The sequence below is a fragment of the Schistocerca americana genome, chromosome X, assembly GCF_021461395.2.
Source record: "Schistocerca americana isolate TAMUIC-IGC-003095 chromosome X, iqSchAmer2.1, whole genome shotgun sequence".
Lineage (NCBI taxonomy): Eukaryota > Metazoa > Arthropoda > Insecta > Orthoptera > Acrididae > Schistocerca > Schistocerca americana.
Window position 1 is genome coordinate 916,480,865 of NC_060130.1, and position 18,095 is coordinate 916,498,959.

At 37.0% G+C, this 18,095-nt stretch overlaps 1 long non-coding RNA gene across 1 annotated transcript; it reads right to left on the bottom strand.

Moving 5' to 3' along the window:
- Positions 1-3,619: 3,619 nt before the first annotated feature.
- On the bottom strand, positions 3,620-17,585 carry LOC124554769. The gene is made up of 3 exons (XR_006968441.1): positions 17,467-17,585; positions 17,298-17,393; positions 3,620-3,726 (listed from the first exon to the last, which is right to left on the bottom strand). It is a non-coding gene; the product is annotated as an uncharacterized LOC124554769 (long non-coding RNA).
- Between the last annotated feature and the right edge of the window lie 510 nt (positions 17,586-18,095).

Below are 18,095 nucleotides of genomic sequence, written 5' to 3' on the forward strand. Positions count from 1 at the left end.
GCCGCAGAGGATATCATAAAGGGCGTCAATGAAACCAACACTTTCCCTGGCCGTTGATTCCCACATACTTCGCGGTCGCAGAGTGATGAGCAACAACAAGACGCCGTTCTACAAAACCTTTGACACTGCTGATAATCTCGGGCGTTCCAACCATTCTCTAAGGAAACCGTCCGGGTGTATCAGCGTCGAAGGTGATCGTACATCTGCAATTTTTACTCTCATGTACAGGCTGCAAACATTAGCGACCATAAAACCCATTCGACGAAATTTGAATGTGATCTGAGGCAGCCGGACGGAGAGGCCGAGCGGTTCTAGGCGCTACATTCTCGAACCGCGCGACCGCTACCGTCGCAGGTTCGAATCCTGCCTCGGGCATGGATGTGTGTGATGTCCTTAGGTTAGTTAGGTTTCAGTAGTTGCAAGTTCTAGGGGACTGATACCACAGATGTTAAGTCCCATAGTGCTCAGAGCCATTTGAACCGTTTGAATGCTATATGTGTGGGTGAACTCTTCAAATTCATACTTTCAGTTTGCTGAGGGTCTTGCAGTACTCTCTAGAGTCTGTGATGGTGCCTTTAGGCATAAATTACAAATGCGTCACACCTTGAATATCTCATAACGCTGTGTTACTTCATCTCCTCACGGAATGGTGTTGAATTTTTTCTGGTGTTAGCGTGCCTTTGTGGCCGAACTCCATTGATGCTCTGTTGATTTTGGTGTCAAAGTCATGAACCCAGCTTTCATCATCTGTCACAATGTTGTTAAGGACCCTGGCACCCTCACACTCAAGACGCACAAGGAACTTGACTAATGGCCAGTCTCCTCTGTTTCATGTCAGGAGCGAGCATTTGAGACATTCATCATGTACACAGTCTTGTGTACAGCAGTTCTGCAATTATGGCCTATCCACGCTCGTGTGATATGCCACACTTACCTGAGAGCTGTGACTGTGTTACTCGACATTTTTTTCTGATGAGCTCATCAACCTGATCACAAAGAGGCTCATCGGTTTCTGTATGTGTTTGTCCATTTCAAGCTCCATCACACATGCTGAGCTTAGAACCATCATTTCCTCCATTGTGAGCATGAACCACTCAGTGTCAAACATTGCTGATGCAATAATCACCATACCCAGCTTTCATTCTTCTATGGATTTCAATGGAAAGCATGTTTTCTGCAGTTAGAGCTCGATTACAGCATGGTGTTTCTCATGCACTGACATAGCTACATTACACACTGCCATGTCATGTACTACAATTTAGAGCTCTCTAGTGGCAGAAGGCTGAAACTTCCATCGACCAAGCAAGTCGACCAAGCAATATGCATGAAATTTAATACCTCAACAGATACTGAGAACAGAATAAAAATTTTGAGCACGCACACACACACACACACACACGCACACACACACACAGACATAAAATACTCTGGCATAGTGACAATACTGACCACATATTGCAACTTAAAACATACTCATTCTTCTTTGTTTCAGATCAGCCCCTATTGGCATGTGGCAATATTTCACAAGTAATTGTTTTTTGTATGCCTTGGACGGTGTCTCAGACTGTGGATTGAAACCTGTACTTATTTTTCAAAAAATTTAAACTAATTTAATTATGTTTTCAACTTTGTAATTATGGTACTTATGAAAAATCTGTTAAATATCCGTAATACGTTTTGTGTATAAGGCATAGTTCATGAACTATAGTTGTTTATCATGAGCACGTACTTTTGTTTTTGTGTAATAAGTTCTTGTACACTACTTATGTACTATGTGTATGTAATTTGCTTTGCTGTTTGTATATGTTTGCCCATTTATTACGTGTATGTGTTGTTATGTGTTACGTGTAGTCATGTGACAAATCCTATATCACATGTGTGATCTGTTGGATGCTAAATAAATAAATAAATCACTTTTCCACAGGTCACACCTGAAGTTACCTGTACACCTGTTGATGACTCTCCATCTAAGATAACATGCTCAGCATTCCCTACCAAGGACTCTTCAGTTCAGTTACAAATTTTACTGGATTCCCTACATGATCATATTTTACAAAAGTTGTTTTGGTACTGAGTTAAATACATTTTGAAAGTAAAGAAATACTGTAGCCACCTGATTATCTTGATCCATGGTACTTAGCAAGTCTGAAGAGATAATTAAAAGCTGGGTTTAACATCACAAGTGTTTTCAGAATACGTACTGGGTAGCATCTAGGTCATTCCATTCAAGATATCTATTCATATTTATGTAATATCCTACAACAGATGAATGTCAGAATAGTGGATGATACTTTCATCAACTATTTTCATTAACTTTCTTGTAGAGACGTGTGACCTGTAATTTCCTACTGGGCAAAATTAGTTTGAAGGATCTACAATGTGATTAAAACAGGGAGTAAATCACACACAAGTTCTTTAGAATCTACCAAAGAAAAGCAATTATAAACTTTAAAAGCTAGAAAAATTAGGAAAGGCACTCACATATCTGCAAATAAATGTCACGTAGTACACACACACACACACACACACACACACACACACACACACACACACACACACGACTAAATTCTCCCTCCTTCCCAGTGGCCTGGCTGATAGGAGTGATTACCTTGGCTGCAGCAGGTGAGGTGTATTAGGGAAGAGATGGGATCGAGACAGAAGGAGAGAGATCAGTGGACGAGGATAGCAATAGCAGATAAATCATTCTCAGTTTCAGGACAAGGTACATGTGACAGAGATACAATGGGGCAGCTTTGAGCAGGCTAGGATTTGAGGAGACTACTGTGAGAACAACAAAGCTGATGTTCCATAATTAATCTAAAGTGAGAAACCAAATAAATATGAAGCTAAGAAGTGGGAGTGCAAAAATTAATGTCATCAAGTGACAAAGACAAGTCATTTGAAGGAAAATGTTTTGAAGTTATGTGTTTAAGTTCTTTTTCCATTGAGTGTGCACAGCTGTGAGTTGCTGTCTCTAACTGTTATTTGCTTTCTTCATTGTATAAATTATTTACATAATCTGATAAATAATATCTGTATCTTCATCAGGAGGAAAATTTAGTGAGTTTTCTACTTAAGAATGCATGCAGATAAATCCATAGATCTCTTGATCATCAAATCCCTCTAGCTATTATTCACATTGCTACTTCTTGATGGGAATAGCTGCTCAAGAGCTGGAACTGGATACACTTCCCTAGAAGTTGAAGACAGTGTTAATTATTTCCATAAGTTGTGATAATTCATTAATGTTCTTAAACTAGGACCCACCCTTTCTACAGAATTTAAATGTGGTATGTATTGGTGATGTGGCCATTATGGATATTTTGTGTCTTCTTTAAATATGGAACAGTGAGATCATTTTCTAAAATCAGTAAGTTGAAATGAGAGAGAAGCCCTAACATCAGGATATCTACTGACTTATCATTTGATAAGAGGATGACCTTCTACAGCTTGATATGTGGTGATAAGTCATCTTCCAAATAACTGAAAATATAATTATGAAGTGGTAAATTAAATTAAACTCAAAAAATATTCATCACATTCATAATACATTTATTCACATAATATTATACTTTAACAAATGTCTCATAAAGTACACCATATTTAGATTAAACATGAACACACTGCAAACTTTGTTTATTTCTTCTTAGAATATCTTGATTTTTCGCTCAGCTTCTGATTGTACAACTTTATTTCCCTCCTGACACAGGACTCCAAACAATTTGACTGAAACCCAATAAGACAACAATTATGTTTCAGATCCCATATTTGTGGAAATACAACAATAACTTGGTGGTTACAAACCCTTACACATGGTATTATTAACAGAAAGTATAAAATTCTGAAAAAAGATGGTTAAATTGTTTACCAGTTATCAGTAGATACATAGTATAATGCAAATTGACATAAGCTACTAAGCCAAAACCAGCCATACACTTTTACAAAAAAGTAATGTTACTGAAAATAGGGTGTTATATGATAGACAATGTACAATCATTACTTGTACTATAAATGATGCTGCAAATTCACATGATGTCAGTTGATTGGAAATCAGCAGTTTTTCACTAACAAAACAATAAAAGTGTGAGGAACTATTGTTGTTGGATACTTAGTGCATATTATAACATATTAATGAAACTAGAACCACAGAAAGTATACTCACATTCTCTTTATCTGAAAAGTATAAAAATAGTTTCCATTGTCATAAATGAGGGACTCAGGGCGAGGAAGCTAAGATGAACCACCCCAAATAAATCCAGAACAAGTAAATATATCGAAGTGCAGGTTTTGCTAAGTTATAATGGACAACAAGGCAAAAAATATTCATGGGACCTCTACTTCCTTTGTGGGACAGTTGTTCATGAGGATTTTATGTTGCTCTTTAACAAGTTCTTCACATTTTATGTTACTTAAGTCCTCTTTAAGGCTCTTTGCAGTACAACATACAAAATATGTTATTCCATTAAAACAATAAAAAAGTCACTGTCACATCTCTGTACCTATGAAGATCTAAAAATTTCTTACTAATGTCATAAAATTTGCCACAATTTCCTCTATAACTTAGTGCAAACTCCATCTTGACAAACCTACATATTTTTTGTATATTTGGGGTTGACCACTTATTGGCCATTTAAAATTACTTGGTAGCTGATGTCTCTCACTTGCCACTATGGTGTTACCATATCAGCCACCAGCTACTGCTCAGTTATGGGTAACACATAAACATAACAAGTTACTTCACAAATGGAGTTAATGTGGAACATGGAACAATGTTAGAAGTGGCCCCCAAAAGGTATGTCAGAAATGTGAGATGCTCTGTTGACAACTGATTTTCGGTGACCAATGACTGAACTGTGGCAGGACATGCATTTTGTATCCCTGAATTTAAACTCATATCTTAAGCTAAGCGTATCCTCATGATCTGTAATGCATCCAAGAAAGCGATAGTCAATATTCAGCAGTAGAACTAAAATTGTGATCTCTTTGTTCATGGTTATTAAAGCTAACATCTATAAGCAAAGAGAAGACAGGAAAAGTTCAGTTTCAGTGCTAAAAGCAAACTGTAATTTCTGCTCTCATTGGTTACCTGAACCTATCCTCTCACTATCTACATGAGCTGCTATGTTAGCAATGGATGAACAATCCTGGTTGGCACTTGGCTACATTTTATGAACAACACAGGCATATTCCAGATGAAAAAATTATGATAGGTAGAAAAAAAGAGTGAATAAGAATGTCAGTATGATGCTGAAAATGATGTGTCAAAGAATTAAAAACAAAAAATTACATTTAAAGCAATTATTTGAATAAAAATGATCATCAAATTCTTTTAATTAAAATTAGAAATAAAAAAAAAATTCACATCATTTGATGAAATTCAAACATATGACCTTCAACATGGCAGGTTATTATGCTAACTGTTGCACTAAACTATAACACTGAGTCATGTTGTATTTTTGAGTAATTATCCAGTCTCAATTATAAATTGCAACTTTCAGAAACTCTGTTCCATGTAATGTTGTGTGAAGCTTATCTAATGTAAGCTGATCTCTGTGATTATGATAACTGCACATGTGATGCTGAATCACACCTTGTCCAGAGGTATCCATTAGTGTTTAGTTAGTGCTGTGTATTAAATGTGTGTCTTTCATTAGCATCATTATGTGTGTGTGTGTGTGTGTGTGTGTGTGTGTGTGTGTGTGTTGTTTGAGGTGTGATTATCATGTATCACAAAATATGAAATGAAAGTGCCAGACCCGTGATTTGGGATCCTAGCACATCAAGAAAGAATGCCAAACAGGGAACTCAAAGTGATATTAAAAAACTAAAAACCCGCCTCGATTGCAAAAAAAGCACCTAGTGTTAAGTGTTAACCCAAGTTTCAGCGTAGGTAGCTATACCTTCTTCAGAACAACAATAAAACCCACAAGTGCCTAATAAGACCTTTGTCAATGATTAAAAGAACACCATAGCTATACATTTATAAACGAAAAAGAAAAGGAAAACACAAACAGTACATATGTACAAAGTCAAAACCACTACTTAACTTAATGGTGTACGCTCCACCTCACACCGGCCTATGTTCGATGGGCCATGACCCGCCATAAACTGCAGCTACAAATGGTCGCTCACTTACAAGCCTCAAGGCTTGTGGGTTTTATTGTCGTTCTGAAGAAGGTGTAGTTATCTATACTGAAACCTGGGTTAACACTTAATACTAGGTGCTTTTTTGGCAATCAAAGTGGGTTTTTAGTTTTTTAATATATTAACCAACAATTGCTGACGCACTGTGATGTTGTAGGTTCTTAATTGAAAGTGAACTGACCAATTATTGTGGCAGCTTGCCAATGACAAGCAGTTCAGGCATGATGCGCACTCTGATTAGAGGAAACAAGCTCCATCATGTGAAATGTCAACTCTCAAGCAATTCTAATCAGGTCATAGATGTCTCACACTACATTTCCTAGTACAACTCCAAGAGTATGATTTTCATTATTTCCACTGCTTGATCATTTCAATTAGTACTTTCAATCTTTTTATGTAAATGTGACTCCCTGTAACAGTAGTCAAAATAAATGAGTGTAGAAGAATGAATTATAGTTAGTTAGTTGTAAATGAAGAAACTGATTGACAGGATAAGAAAGAGGCATAGTAGTGCTACAGGCCAAAAAATTAGTGCAGATTCATGACAACACATCCATAAGTCAAGAATGTTATTTGAGTAATAGTACACATTACTTTGCATATTAACCATATTTACATTTGTTCACTACCTAATAACATGCAGATTTTTTCTGAGGACCTATTACTCCTTTTGAGGCAATTACTTCACACACTACCATCTACTACATGTTCATTAATACCTACAAACCAAATATGTGACTCATTTATGTGCTACCAGTTAAAAAATACCAAGTCATATGGGGCTACACACTGAATATTTCACTAGAATATGTGCATAAAGAATAAAAAGAACAGCCCCCATAGATGTTGTAAGGTTTATTAAGATACCCCATACTGTCATAATAATTACTAAATTACTGAAAGAGAATGATAAGCCTAATTCATATGTTAAACTATGCAGCAGTGTCTACAGGTTAGAAAACACATCTATAGCAGTGTGTTACAGGTTATGTCTACAAAAAAAAAAAAAAAAAAAAAAAAAGGAATTAGCAGCTGTCTGGAATGCTATTTCTTAAGAATAAATTAGGCCATTACTGGTGTACAAATGGCAGGTTCATTTTCAGACAGCTGTCCAAACATAAAATTACATACAGTTTATACAGTTATTGTACTGTTTTTGATGTGGACAAAATGTTTTACTGTATGTGTATCAGCTTCTTCAAAATGAATGAACAGTGCTATAAAATGGCAAGACTTTTGATGGGCCCACAATCCCAAAGAACTTTCACCACAACAAAAACCTGCTAGCACCATATATTCAGAATGCTGTACAGTGATGTATTTTGTGCACAAATTACACTTTGAAATATTATGAAGATCTGACTGGAGATTATTGAAACTTCCTTCAGATAGAAGTTCATTACAGATAACTGGATTACCTGCAAAAATTCCAAGGCTATCATTATTAATGTCTGCCAAGTTATGCAGGTAAAACAAGAACAGCAAGAGTTCCCTCACATTTCTCTGGTGCACATCTGAAGTTCCTTCTACATCTGTCAGTAACACTCCACCCAAGCAATCCTTTATTGAGTAACATATTTCATTAATACCTCATATGATAACATTTTCATTAATAAGAACTGGTGCAGTATTACATCAAATGCTTACTGAAAGTAAAAAAAAAAAAAAAAAATACTGCATCTACCAAACTGCCTTGATCCATGGCTTTTAGGGTGTAAGAGAAGCATGATTGATGTTTTAGAAATACTTGCTGGTTCATAAGGAGAAAGTCATTCTCTTTCAACTCAGAATATGTCCTAAGATTCGAAGACAGAGGGATGTTAATATTAGACAGTAGGTTGGGTGACTCTATTTATTACCCTTCTTATAGATTGATGTTACTTGTGCTTTCTTCCAACTATGAGACAGTTTTTTATTCAAAGGATCTATGTTATACAATGGATAAGAGAGGATCCAACTCAGTTGCAAATTCTGTGTATAATCTGACAGAGATTTCACTGGATCATGTTCCCTTGTTCAGTTTCAGCAGTTTCAACCACTTTCAACATCACTTACACTAGTATCTACACCACTCATCATTGCAGTGGCATTAACATTCAACTGATGCAGTACATTTGGTTCTTTCTCTATGAAAGAACATTTTAAAATGTAATTCAGCAAATTTTTATTGAAATTTCTCATATTTAGGGATGGGAATGAGCAATCTGTATCTGCTTTGAAGAAACTTTTAGTGGCCTGGATCACATGCAGTACAATTTATTTCTGATGACTGGTTTCAAAAGCCTGTCATCTTCCGATCTTAAAAAAAATGTTTGTTGTTATAAGTCCTGTCCCATTATGAATGTATCACACATACCATGTTCACATAGTGTATAGTATGTAGCACATTCCGCACAGGTATGTTAAAAATAAAAACAGGTGTGTCACAAATAAAGACAATACAGTTAAAAAGCACCTTGTGCAATTAGAGATATCCAAACACATAACTTTTCACTGATACTTGTTACATGTTGAATTGAGTAACAGTGTGCATTTGTGCACATGTTTACATTTACATGACAAGTTAAATACCTCATGGATCCACATTCTTTGAAGTACACAACCCTCTCCCATCCCCCCCTCCCCCCACACCCCACCCCCATCCTACAGAAACAAATCTTTGGAAACTGATCTCACATTCTGCCACACCAAACAAGCAAATCTTGAACTATGTATTTCAAAGAATGTTGATCCAGGATGTATTTAACGTGCCATGTAAATGTAAACATGTGCAGAAATGAACACTGTTCTGCAGTTCAACATCTAACAGCCATCAGTGGATTGTTACATGTGTGGACATCCCTAGCTACAGAGGTGCTTTTTAACTATATTGTTTTTATTTTTGACAAACTTGTTTCAGTTTTTAATAAATCTGTGTGGAATTTGCTGCATACTATTCACTATAATGTCAACATGGCATGGGTGATACAATGATAATGGAACAGGATATATAACACAAGATCAGAATATGACAGTATTAACTGTTGAAACTGGTCATCAGGAATAAATAGTATTGAATGCAATCTTGGCCATTAAAAGTTTCTTCAAATTTTCTTTGTTACTCTCTTTTTTGATTCATCTGTTATCCATGAGTGTCTGGACACTTTGAAGCCACTGACAGCTTTCACATAAAACCAGAATTTATTTGGTTTTTGAAAGAGGTCTGTCTATAAGGCTCTGCTGAAGTAGTCACTGAAGGTTTCATGGACTGCCTGTTGGACAAAGAATAGCATTTAATTTAGCATCTTTCATCATTAGCCTTACACTTTTTATATCCTATCGTGTAGTAATGAATTCATCTCTAGATTTTTTTCAGAGATTGTTTACTGAAAGGCAAGGGAAAGTGCCCCGACCCCCAGACTCACCCTGCCACCCCCCCCCCCCCCCCAACTCAAACACCCCAGCATCCAACAGAAAAATCTACAGAAACTGATCACATTCTGCCCCACCACTCAGACTAATGCATCAGTTCAATATCAGTTTGAAAAAAGCTAGAAAACAAAATGGGTACTGACTACTCACACGTGTACCCAGAGCCATCTGCTACGAAGTCTCAAAGTATGTAATCATTAAGGGCACAAACAACATGGGTTGCACTCCCACCCCTTCCAGTACATATCCTGGGAATGCTTTTATGTATACCATTGTTTTACTAGGTGCCATTCATACATATTCATTGTTTGGTTAACTACTTTTCTGAACTTCAACCATAGTTTCTCTCCTTGCTCATACCCAGAACTATTTCTTATCTCTACCCTGAGATAGGACACTACCAGATCTTTATCTGCTTTACTGAACATGTAAATCTAAGTACTTGTTTTAGTTTCTGTGTGTACTTTGGTAACCATTGCCCCTATGACTGCCTTATGCTCACTGACACCAGTTTCAATGTGAACAGCCCTAAAAAAAAAAACTCAGATCTATTTAACATCATTAAATCAAATGTATTCCCGTCAGGAGTGGACTTCCTAACTATCATCCTCAAGCAGTTTTCTGAGACACTATTCAGTGTTGTTTCACAGGATGTCTTGTCACATCTAGTCAGTTATTCGATGATTAAACTTTCCTCCGGGGGTGACAGTACAATTTGGAAGTGTATGTATTCATGAGCTGAATTTTGTCTAAAATTTCAATTACATTTGAGGGTGAGTTTGAAGGTTGATAGATGACCCAAGTTATAAGTTAATGCCAACTCTTGATGTTCATTCTTGCTCAATGTTCTTGCACACAGTTTAAATTTCTGTCTCAATGGAGTTGACTTTCTTGTCTACTGCTCTGAATACACCATATCCAGTTCTCATTAGCCTATCCTTTTTGTATACATATTGATTTATCCCAAAAGTCTCATTGCTGTGAACTTCACAAATTACATTCAGTTTCTGAGTTCAGCATCTCATTACATATGACACGATCTTTGGAAGCTGACTGATTCCACCAAACACCAGTAAATAATCTTAGTATGATTACACTTTGCCTAAGAACAGAAGTAGTACCATAAGTACAGTAATAAGTGGGTGTGAAAATGATTATGGGTTTGTTGAGTGATGCACAATGGTATTGGCAAACAGATATTCTTCATATGTATTGTACAGTTTCAGTTTCAGAAGTCATAAAACTGGACATGCACATAAAATTGATATTAAGGAAGGTGAATGGAAGATTTGGATGTGTAGGAAAGGTTCTGGAAAAGTGCAATGTAACAGAAAAAAATCACATACAAGACAGTATTGTGACCAATTGTAGAAAAATGTTCCACTGCTTACCAAACTGGCATGAGAACTTACTTCAAAGGAATTCAGATACACACCACCAGGATTGTGACATGTTGGTATAGCACGTACAAAAGTGTAACAGAAATACTCAGGTAACAGGAGTGCAAATTCTTGGAAGAAGGACAAAATAGTTGCTGTGAAACCCTGTTGTGTTAATTTACATAATATGGGTATAAAGAAGACATTTATACTTCCACCACCCTAGCTTGCATACATGGATCATAAGAATAAGATAAGAGGTATTGGTGTGTGTATAGAGACATACAAAAAGTCATTTTTAGCTCACGCAACACACCAGTTCAATATGACAAAAAATCAGTAATATCGTTACAGAGCAATCTGTGCTACACACTGTACAATTGTTTTGAGAGTATATATGTAAATATAGCCTTTATGAAGAAATTAAACTACTAATAATTTAACAAGCTGCAAGCCCACAAATAGTTGACTGAATTACTCAGTAAACTCATTCAAACTAAAAAGAGGAATAAAGGAAATATACACTTAGGTGACAAAAATTATAGGATAGTGTTATTCACATAGACAGATGGCATTAGTATCACATATCCAAGGTATAAAGAAGTGGTGCACTGGTGGAAATATCATTTGTACTCAGGTAATTCACGTGAAAAGGATCCAAACTTGATTGCGGCCTCATGACAGGAATTAACCGACTTCAAACGCAGAATGGTAGTTGAGGCCAGATGCATGGGACATCCCATCTCAGATATTGTAAGGGAATTCAATATTCTAAGATCCACAGTACAAAGAATGTGCCAAAAGTACTAAATTTCAAGCATTACTTCTCACAGTGGACAATGCAATGGCTGACGGCCTTCACTTAGTGACTGACAACACCGGCAACCTCATGACAGGAATTAACCGACATCAAACAAAGAAAGGTAGTTGAGGCTAGATGCATGGGACATCCCATCTCAGATATTGTAAGGAAATTCAATATTCTAAGATCCAGAGTATAAAGAATGTGCCAAAAGTGCCAAATTTCAAGCATTACTTCTCACAATGGACAATGCAGTGGGTGACAGCCTTCACTTAATGACTGACAACATCAGCATTTGCATAAAGTTGTCAGCACTAAGAAAATAGCAACACTGCTTCATATAACTGCAGAAATCAATGTGAGACATATGACAAAAGTATCTACTAGGACAGTGCTGTGAAATATTGGTGTTAATGGGCTATGGCAGCAAACGACCTTTGCTAACAGCACAAAATAGCCTACAGTGGCACTCCTGGCCTTTTGGCCATATCAGTTGGTGTGTAGATAACCAGTAAACCATGGCCTGATCATATGAGTCCTCAGTTTAAGAGCTGATGGTAGGATTCGTGTGTGGTGCAGACCCTCCAATGTCATGGACCCAAGTGGTCAACAATGCATTATGCAAGCTGATGATGACTCCATAATGGTGTGGGTTGCATTTACATGGACTGGACTGGGATCTCTGGCAGTCTGGCTACTTGGAGACCATTTGCAGCCTTTCATGGATGTCATATTCCCAAACAACAACACAATTGTTATGGATGACAGTGCATTATGCAATTGGTTTGAAGAACATTCTGGACAGTTTCAGTGAACGTTTTGGCCACTCAGAGTGCCCAAAATGAATGCCCTCAAACATTTATGGGACATAATTGGCAGTTCAGGTCATACAAAAAATTCCGGATGGCAACACTTTTGCAATGATTGACAGTTACAGAGGCAGAATGGCTCAATATTTCTGCAGGCGAATTCCAATGATTTATTGAATCCATGCATTGTTGCGTTGCTGCACTATGCCAGGAGAAAAGAGGCTGACGTGGTGTTAGGAGGTATCCCATGACTTTTGTCAACTCAGTGCACTTTAGTATGGAAGGAAGAGGGACCCAATTCTGTGGGAAAAAGGATCGTAATGCATAAATAAAACAAAAAGTATTTAATTACATAGAAGAAACAAAATGTAAAGATCATGCAGACAAGAGACTAGCACATGTGTACTGGAGTCCACTAACTCAGATTAGAAATACAGTGATGCAACACAAAATGAATGCAAGGAAGATTATTATAGTTACTTGTACATTGAAAATTTCTAGTACACTATTGTAAAATGTGTGAAAAAGTAACTCATACTTGACATGTTGATACTTTTATCACAAAGTCCATTTGAGCTTACATTACACTTTCAGGTGCATCTAATTGTCATTGGGGAAAAAAATTAAAAGAGGAAGGTGCAGCACATGGCATGTTTCCATTCCATGTCGCATCACACGATAACATATGTGGTATATGCAAAAATACCATGCATTATGAAATATGCAAAAAGTTCACTATGAATTCTGTGTGATTGCCATCCTTTTGACATCAGAAAATATTTCCCACAATGTCTAGCCACCCACGGAAAGTGCATCTGCAGTGTTGAAAAATCCACTGACCAGTATGCTGAAGGTCTTACTAAGGCCTTCACAGATAGTCAGTAGCCTAGAAATCTAGTTCACGAACAGATATTCCATGCCTTCTCCATAAATGCTTCTAATCCTTTAACCACACTCATGAAACCAACTAAAAATGAGGAACATCCTCATTACCAAAGATCACGCTGAACTAGAATAACTTAGCTACATTCTTTACCAGGGCTTACGTTGCCTATTATTGCTGTGAAAGCACTCCTATCATATACCAGCTCAGTTGTAACTTTCACATAACCTTTTATGTTGGCATGGCTATGAACCATTTATCCAAACAAACAAGTAGCCACCACCAAACTGTGACTGAGAGCAGGGTTGACTAACCAGAGGCAGAACATGCTGCTTAGTGAAGTATGCTCAATGCTCAAGTTGAACATCTCATTCATAACCTATGCCATCTGGATCTCCCCCTCTCAAATATCTTCTTCTCTGAATGGGAGTTGTCTCTATAACACATTCTATAATCTCACAATCCCCCTGAACTCTTTCTCCACTAGTTCCTCTCCCAGACCCATGTCCATCTCCATCCCTTGTCTTGTGAATGATTGTAGGATCACTTCACCTGGTACAATAATAAAATGTAGAGTGAAGAAGTCCCCTTTCTGCAGTTATGTAACATACACAACCCCTCCCCCATGCCCCCTTTCTACAACAGAGCAGTCTCACCACTGACACATCTCTGTACCATCCCCTGTAACTCCCTCCCTCCATTGATACAGTTATCAGCCCCCCTTCACTCCACCATCTCCTCCCCTCACCTACATTCTCCTCTTTCCCAATCCACTCGTCACAGCCCTTTTTTCCAATCAAGCAGCACTGCCAGTATGAGATAGTTCCCTGGGACAATGCAGCTGTATTCTAGATTATTCATCTACAAAAAACATTATCTGAAAACCTAGTAACATTTTTAGATTTGTTTATGCACTCATCAACTGAGCAGGGTGGCAACCAAAGTATAAGTTGTTACCATTAATCCTTCCTTTACTTCTATTCACCTCAGGGCTTTTCATTATCATATTGAAATAAGTAATGATTGTATGAAAGCATTGTGTATGTTCTTACAGACATGTCCAAAAGAACAGACACCACGTGGAACCCGCAGCTGTGATACATTATATGTACATTGAAGGTGGAGGTGCGGAGAAAGGAAAGGGAAATGGTTACTGAAGTCAGCTGCATCTGGACATGTCCAAACGAACAGACACCAGGCATTCATATAACAAATTTGCCTAGATGGTCAATGGATCCACCTTCTTCAGTGTGGGTGCACAAGTATGTCTTACCTCCTGCGGGAATATCAGAGTAACAAGCATTATGGAGATGGACAGGGACTGTGGGTAAATAGCACTTGGTGGAAGTGTGGATTGGCTGTGAGGCATGCTGAGACAGTCTGAGCAGTTATGATAACACTTTTTCACGCATCTGCCTAGTAAGCAGATGAACCTGGGTTCCTGTCCTGGTCCGGTACATTTTTTCACTCATCACAGCTGATTCCATGTAATATCCTGATGCAGCAGACATCAGTAATCCCTTCCCTTTCCTTTCTCCCCATCTCCAACTTCAATTTACATATACTAATTATTGTGCATACTCTCTACAATGATATTGTCCTTTATTTCATACAATTGCATCTACTCTTTCATGGTATTTCTAAAATATTAAAATAGTGAGTCTACATCTTTGTAAGTTGGAAAACTACTTTTATCTTATACTCCACACCCTTAACTCAAAGATATATAGTGAGGTACAAACAAGGGGAAGTTGACAATCCTCAGGTACTATTTTTGAAAAAAGTTCAGACTTTGGTCTCCAACATTCCACATTATCTGACAATTTCACTTGTGAGATTATAAATTCCCATTAGTATATATATTGCATTAGTCTTAACTAAATAATTACTTGTATATAGACTCATTTTAACTTCTTCTGGTTTAAACTTGGTTACACTTACAATAAATTAGTAGGTAGAAAATGCAAATAATATTGCTGATAGAGCAAGAATACCTCTTTCTAAAGCTGTAGCTTTTGTATGCTCTCAGTAACAGTAAGATGATCATATAATGTCCCTGTTTGGTTGCATACAAGTAAAACGAAAATTAATATTAGAATTTAATATATATCATACAAAAAATTATGGAGGTAAGTCTAATACAACATGTGTGTATGTGTGTGTGTGTGTGTGTGTTTGTGTGTGTGTGTGTGTGTGTGTCCACATGTTGATACTAATTTAAAAAATTTTATGTCAGTAATTCCTTGACTGGAAAAAATTCACTGACGACCTTCAATAGACAGAGCAATGAGGCAGCATTCTGTTAGTCTTTCAGTGTTAGAGTAATAAACTAATCACTTTTCCAGTCACAAATCAATTCAGAAAATCTGAAGAATGTATCACCAGAATGAATTTTCACTCTGCAGTGGAGTATACAATGGTATGAAACTTCCTGGCATATTAAAACTGTGTGCCAGACCAAGATTTGAATGCAGAACCATTGCTTCCACAGGAAAGTGCTTCAGCAACTGAGCTACCTAAGCATGACTCATGTATGACCCTTCCTCACAGCTTTACTTCTCCCCAAACCTCATCTCTCACCTTCCAAACTTCACTGAATCTCTTCTGTGAAACTTGTCAGACCAGCAATTCTGGAAGAAAGGATATTGCCCAAACGCGTCTCCATAACATCCTTTCTTCCAGTAATGCTAGTCCTGCAAGTTTCGTAGGAGACCTTCTGTAATGTTTGGAAGGTAGAAGATGAATTACTGGCGGAAGTAAAGCTGTAAAAATAGTGCAAGAGTCATGTTTGGATAGCTCAGTTGGTACAGCACATCCCTTTGAAAGGCAAAGGTCCCAAGTTTGAGTCCTGGTGTAGTACACATTTTTAATCTGACAGCATGTTTCAAACGTCACCGTTTTCTTAAGATAGAAGGAAGTGTGCGATTTAATGTCCCATTGATGATGTGGTCTGTATGCATGGTATATGCGCTTCTCTGCAAATTTATATTAAGTTACTTTGTGTCGATAAATTTTTCAGAGGAAATCTGTTATTTTTTCTGCTCCACATGTAGAAAGATACCTGCAACAAAATAGTCCAATAGACCTCATTCCTGTTATATTCTTAAACGCAAAAATTAGAGTGAAACAATGTATCATACAATTATTTGTCATGAATATCTACTAGATAATGAGAACCATTTACACCTGAGTCCTGCATTAGACCATTTTTCCATATAGCATACACGATAAAATAGCACAAACTGAAATATGACATAATACATTTGTTACAGAAACAATAAATTTCTTCTGCAAATACGTGCAGTTTCCGTTCACAGAGATAATAATGAACATGTTGTTACAGAATGTCTAAGTAAGTGGAACACTACATTCAAAATAAGATTAAAGACATATGCTTGTATTACATTTAGGGCGTGCTCGACATTGAGTTATCCTAATTTTTCTGTACGAGTTTAGCTCACAAGCTGATTATATAATTCCCGTTATTTCGAAAGTCATGCATTCTGTTCTTCGTTTTGTATACTTTGCTGAAGTAAGTTACATCAGAAAAATTTTTGCATTAGTCAAAGTTTGCCTATTAATGATCACCTTATTTTTAAAAATCGTGTCTTTTACTTCACAAAATGTTCTAATCTGAGGGGTCCCGGTGTAAAGGACACACTGATGTATTCAGAATCAGTTATGTCCAAAACGGTATTAAACAGGGCTGTAATGGCGCTACAAATAATTGTAATATTATTTGTAGCGACAAACAACACCCCTACCAGTAGCTCGCAAAATGCGTGAATAGTAGGTAGTAAAAGGATTGATGAACATCGTACATGAGTTTAGCAAACAGAACAATGTACATTTTTGCGACTAATAATTACCTCCTTGCGGGTCAGCTCCGGAATTCTAACGCTCTGAACACATTCTCGGAAACATTTCTCCGTAATCTTGATGTATTCATTTACAGCACGATTAAACTGCAAGAAATGAATTTTTTTATTGAAGACAAAAATTATTTAAATGCTTTCATTGATAATACATAATACTTACGGCCTCGTCATTGTTTCCAGACATGCTGGGAGTTGAGACAGTTAATATACAAGATTTACGTCCAAGCAGCAATATTCACCGCCGGCCACTGCCCAATAGCTTCGCGCTGAGAAAGAAGCGACAACACAGCACCTGAAGCGAAAAAGATAATACTAGCTGACAAAGTTTTCATTGCGTTTGCATTTACAGGATTTTCTGAGGCAAGACACTGCAACAAATAAAAAAAGAATCCATACGAATTTTATACCATACTTCAACGAATGAGAAACTAATCAGTGGTCATTAACGAGCTTTCGCGTTTTGTTTCTATCAGAGGAATGTGACATGTTCTTCGACATTTGTTGATGTATAAGACGTAACCGATAACTGAATCAAGGTTTAAAATGATATGAAGACCGCAGCTGTAGACATTGGCAAGGGACAAGTTAGTTGCTTTGAGAAATTTCGCAGTAAAGTTTCAGTAAAACTTTATAAATCAGACACTTCAAGGTCATCTATTGTAATTTTTATTTTATTTAGGTAAGTCACTGTTTCCAAACTTTTGTACAGCAACGACATATTTTTAAAATATTCTATCGAACATTTTATGCTTAAAAATGCGTCAATAGTTACTTAACTCAGTTTACTTC